This window comes from Ailuropoda melanoleuca, chromosome 7 (genome assembly GCF_002007445.2).
Source record: "Ailuropoda melanoleuca isolate Jingjing chromosome 7, ASM200744v2, whole genome shotgun sequence".
Classification (NCBI taxonomy): domain Eukaryota; kingdom Metazoa; phylum Chordata; class Mammalia; order Carnivora; family Ursidae; genus Ailuropoda; species Ailuropoda melanoleuca.
The window spans coordinates 101,730,596-101,736,624 of record NC_048224.1 but is presented as its reverse complement, the minus strand read 5'-3'; the positions used below and the strand labels follow the sequence as shown (position 1 = coordinate 101,736,624).

General features: G+C 38.8%; 1 pseudogene; it reads left to right on the top strand.

Annotated features, from left to right (window-relative positions):
- The first annotated feature begins 2,164 nt into the window (after positions 1–2,164).
- LOC100482726 lies at positions 2,165–3,380 on the top strand (annotated as a pseudogene).
- Positions 3,381–6,029: the final 2,649 nt, after the last annotated feature.

Here is a 6,029-nt window from a genome sequence, read left to right as displayed (position 1 = left end):
TAACAGCTTCTTCATTTTCCCATAGGTAGGGAAGAAAAAAGCACCTTTTACCTCATTATTCAAAGAATAGCCCTATAATTCTTTCTCAGTTGAGCTGATGATTTTGGCTAGGGGAATGGAATCTGTTGGCTGGTTTAACAGACCTTTTACCAAACTGCTCTTATTCTCAACATCCACCTGCCCAACTCCATCTGCTGGTGGGTTTGTTCATGAAACACAAGGGCTCAATTCTAGACTTACCCATATCCTAACAAAAACATGGAGAGTGTTGGGAAGAAGGAAATGTAGTGGTCAAATATAGTGAATTTTCTATGTCTTGATGTATCAAGGAACATTTTTCTGCCTCTACTAGTATCTTTTTAGCTATGAAAAAATTACCTTATATATGTTCTCCTTATTATCCAGAGAACATGATTATGACCTATGTAGTTAACTCAAATTCATTGATCAGTAGATTGCATGTTTTCAAAATCAGATCTTGTCATATACTGGGTATGTCATTATTTTAGAAATTTTTATTAGGGTGTCAGAACACTGAGAACATAGCAATGATTCTGATATTACCAATAATATACACACTCTTTGAATTAAGCAAATTCAGGGTTGCATGAGTGGATTGTGAAGTCAGGTGTATAACTTTTTTTCTCTCAGAAAGATTTAAAGTTTTGAATGCAAAAAAATCACATTTTGGTGTTTAGCTTCCTCCTAGCCCAACTTGTGAAATATTTCCTGGAGTATTTCTACTCTAGATATGAGAGAGGTGAGAGTATCCTAGCCTGCATGAAATTCCTACTGTCGTGGAAAAAAAATGTTCTAGTTATGACTTCATGGTTAATAAGAAGAGAGTCACTCAAGTCACTCCCAGTAATGGAGAAGCTGTTTTAAGAATAACTGTTCATCCAAGAAAAAAATGCATAATTAGACCATAAGCAGATAGAAATTATAATATTGCAGACCGATGAGAAAATTTAGAAACCTACATTTTTTTGGAGGGGGGGATTCTCCGTCAGTACACTAAAAACATCAACTGTAGAAGATTAGACAGAATTATTAATGATTATGTGTTCTGCTATAAAATGACTCATGACCCTCCAAGTTTCTATCATTCCTCCCTTTTGCTACAAGTTTACTTTGTCTTGTTCTCCATTGTGCACAGATACTTGATTTGTCATATAGCTCCTGTTTACTCCTAACTACTCTTTCCTCCCAACTCCAGCATGAATCTTGCTCTTCCTTATCTGACATAAAGTATTTCAGCGTTTCCTTGAGCGGGTCTTTCTAGATTTATCTTCTGCTAAAAGCCACTTTACTGCCCCTACGTTTTTCAGTTGGAATTCCTGAAAGAAAATATGGTCACCTAGTTGATCTGTGTTTTCTGTTCAGTCTATTGACCAGGAAACCATGGATTTGGAACTCATCCATTGTTTGATTTTCTGTGGCTTTGCGGGGGGGGGGAATGATTAAAAATATGGGTGTTTAGACTTTTCTTTAGAAGTTAAGAGTAAAAAAGCTCAAAATGATCAACTTGTTTCACATAAAGAAATAATTTCAGAACAATGAAAAGAGTGCCAATGATAAGATCTTGTAAAACATGGAAAGGAAACACAAGGAGGTAATAAATGACAAACACTGGAAAGTCAGAGACATTTTCATAGAGCCAATATACTTGAGTTAGAGTTGAGCAGCCATTTTTCAGGTCCTTAAGTAGGTGGAAGAGTTTTCCAAAATGAGAGAACATATGCCAAGGCACAGAGACAGAAAACTCTTTTATATATTTAGGAAACCATAAATAGTTTTTTTCTGGTGGAGGAGGAAAAGATTGGAAATTTGTCAGCAATCGTTTGCAGTAATACTGAAGGGCCAGATAGTGGAGATCTTCAACATCAATGAAATGATTATGGATCTTATCCAATGAGTGATATGGAAACATAGAAATGTTTTAAGTGGATGTGTGTTATACTTAGATATGCATTTCAAAAGAGCATTCTGGAAATACATGAGACAGGATTGAAGATGGGCTAGATGGGTGATCAGTTTGGTATCATCCACAATGGTGTTGTCAAAAGAACAAGAGAATGGGATGGCAGTGATGGTTGGAATGAAGATGTAAGGATAAATGCAAAAGCTGCTAAAGAAGAATCAGTGGCCCCTTTGTGAAATCACCATGACAGCTGGAATCCTATACGCATATCCTGGAAACTGGAAGGACTTTAAGGCCCTCTTTGCAGCTCAGTACAGTGGGATTCAGGTTGGCATGTTGTCTGTAGCACCTCATTTCCACTTTGTCCAAACCAACTATGCCCCTAAATTTCTCTATAAATTTCCAGCAAGTTTCCAGAACTTCAGGGTGACCATGGATCCTGTGTATTTGAGAGCAGCGTCACTGCTTACTCTGTGAGCAATGAAGAGCCGTAGGGATATACTCTAGAAACAACAGGTGACACATTGGGTGAACTTTGTTGATAGCAACATAGTGCTACCAGCCAGTACCTGCCCACCTTGGGCATCTTGCAGCACAACAAGCAGGCTACAGAGCATCGAAATGAGGAGGTGGGGTAACTCCTGGGGCTGTTGGATGCTCACTTGAAAATGAGGATTTTTTTAATGGAGAGCACAGGACCCTGGCTGACATCACAGTTGTCTGAACGCTGCTGTGGCTCCATCAACAAGTCCTGGGGCTTTCTCTCAGCCAGACCTTCCCCAATATCAACCACTGGTTCCTTAGATGCATTAACCCAGTTCCACTTTCAGGCTGTTTGGGGAAAGTGAAACTCTGTGAGAAGATAGTTTGATGTTAAAATGTTTGCAGACACACAGCCTAAAAAGGACACCTCACAGAAAGAGAAAGGTTCATTGGAGGAAAAGCAGAATCCCCAGCCTGAGCGGAAAGAGGAGAAAAGCACACTGGCCCTGCTCCTGAGGAGATGGATGAAGACGAGCAGGTACTGGCTGCTAAGCTGAAGACCAAGGACGCCTTTGCTCACTTGTCCAAGATGACGTTTGTGTTGCATGACTTCAAGTGCAAATGCTCCAACAAGGACACCCTTTCTGTGGCACTGCTGTATTTTGATGAGAATGGCTGGTCCCTATGATACTCCACATACTGTTTCTCTGAGGAGCTCACCCAGACCTTCGTGAGTTGCAGTCTCATCAGTGGAATGTTCCAGTGACTGGACAAGCTAAGGAAAAATGCCTTTGTAAGCATCTTCCTCTTTGGAACTAAGAGTATCCATTCCATTTTGGGAGTCTAAGTTTTCCAAGGCTGGGAACTGGATCCTGGAAGCAAGGAGACCCAGAGAGAGTTTTGAGAGTACTTTCCCTGGGAGAGGACCCTCCAGCATGTGAGCCAAGTCTCCAATCAGAGCAGTATCTTCAAGTGAACATCTTTTGCCATCCACCCAACTGCCTGCACTTGCCCTTTAGAGAGATGGGGGTTAGTAAAGAAACTGAACACTGAAAGAAAAAAAACAGTGGGTGTCAGTGATAGGTTCTTGATTTTAAAACCAATGATCAAACATTAACAACGTGAATATTATTGTTAGATTACCATATTTAAGTCATTATTACATTTTTATTTTAGTTATAGGATTTTTATTAAAAATGACTGCTGAAATTTTATGAATGATGTCTAAAAGCACCAGGAACTTTTCACAGAAGAGAAGATGATTTAAGGCTGAGAGATTATTTATAAGATTATCATTTATTAAACTGAGGGTAAAAGGTAGTGGGAAAGGCCATTCCAACATCAAAGACTGCAAAAAAAAAAAAAAATTCCTCTGCTTCTATAAAGCTGGAATCCACCCCCTCAGCTATTGAGGAACTAAAGTCACCTTCACAGTCAGGGGGTTATAGAATTCATCATAAATTCTTGGTAACTTCATGGATACATAAAGGGTAATGTTACATGCAGACATTTAATTCATTTATTTATTCATAAAGTACTTATTGACAAACTGTTCCTTCCACCTCTGCACATAACTGTTAGTGAGAGCGATAAGAAATAAAGTATATATTGTTTGTCGGATACTGATAACTACAATGAAGAAAAAGAAGACAGAAGTCCCATCCAGAGTACTGGAGCCTCTCAGATTCCCCCGGCCTCCTGCCCATGCCAATGTGAAGGTCCAGGACGAAGAGGGCAGTTACTTCTTCATACCTGGAAGGCAAAAGGATCTGGGATTTTCATCACATCCTGTCCCTCCTGTTCTTCTTTTTTTTTTTTTTTAAAGATTTTATTTATTTATTTGACAGAGAGACAGCCAGCGAGAGAGGGAACACAAGTAGGGGGAGTGGGAGAGGAAGAAGCAGGCTCATAGTAGAGGAGCCTGATGTGGGGCTCGATCCCAGATCTCCGGGATCACGCCCTAAGCCGAAGGCAGACGCTCAACGACTGCGCTACCCAGGCGCCCCTGTCCCTCCTGTTCTTACATCTAATATTATTAGCCTAGTTTAGTTGCTCTAAAGGTTTGTTGCATGTGTATTAGAATACAAAGTTTATTAAAAATGTAATCTCCTTGGCCTCTACAATTTAGATTCTGATGTGATAGAGATATGGTGGCATTCAGGAACATGCATTTGTAACAACACCCCAGATGATTTTTATTCAAGATGTCTGTAGTACACAATTTCACAAATGCCAGTAAAGTTATTCTCATTTCTAAAACAATAAATTAGTGTGAAGTCAAGTGATTGGCCGGAAATGAGCCTTAAAACAAGCATCTGATGCAAACTTTGAGTTTAGCTGCCTGGTGGAATAAAATGCCCTGAAAGCCAGCCAGCCTTCCAGTATTCATAGAACTGACTGGATAAGGCAAAACATCCTCATCAAACATTTGCCGTGTTGGAACTTGTTCTTAATTAAACTCCCTGGAAGTTACTTCTAGAGGGTGTGACTACTTAGGAATCATAACTCTTATGGTAACCAACCTACATTAGAGAGGATTTCTTTGATTTATTTAATTTAGGCGTAGAAGACAATTTTCCACTTAGAGGGTCAGAAACAATCCAAAAATATCCAGTACCCTTGATTTTATCTTTAAAGATTTATTTATTTGAGAAAGAGAGAGAGAGAGAATGAGGGGGTAAGAAGGCAGAGGGAGAGGGAGAGAGAGACACTTAAGCAGACTCAATGTTGAGCACAAAACCCTAGCTGGGGCTGGATCTCACCACCCTGAGATCAGGACCTGAGCAGAAATCATGAGTCAATTGCTTAACCAACTGAGCCACCCAGATGCCCCACCTTGCTTTGACTTTTAAATATAAGTCTAAATGAATTTCAGAAGTTTTTACTTTATGTGTTTAGAAATTTACAAATTAAGGCCAGAAGTATAGTTATCATAAATTTAACAATGTACAATGTCAACTTAGTTTTATGGTCTTCTTATGTTTCTTTTAAGTGTATGAATTTGCTTTCATGTTACAAAACAAGTGTTTACTCTGGAGTAGTAACTAGTGCAACTCTTTAGCCACAGTCCTCCTGTCTTTAAGGTGATTCAGCTGCACGTGTAAAATATTTATATTTTGGATATTAAGAACTTGTTTCTTCCTTATGGCAAGAAACTTGTTAGTATTTTTATTCTCAATAGGGAAAGGAGTTGTAATGTTTATATTTTAATAATATTTGGATAACTAAAAGCCATATGTGTGTAGTATAACTTGGCAATTTATTATGAATGAAAAGGCACCTGGCTAGCCTCAGCAATAATTTATATTATGAGCATATTTTTTATGTCTTCAAGCTTTTATTTCAAATGTGTGTTGGGAATGTACATGGTATTGTTATAGATCAAAGAATTTACTATATCAGAAATGTTTGGAGGCTTCTTTTCCTCCTAATTAATCTCAGAAAGTTCACTAATTCTGTATCTTCTTTGACTTTCTACGTGCAAGTTGGAAGCCCTGATAATAAGCCTAGATTAATTAGAGTAATGGACTAAGACAGAGTTGCTGTAACATCTGGTAGGATTTGGACTTTGCTCCTGGGAAGTGCAGTGCACATAAACACTAGCAGCAAAGGGTCATATGTATCC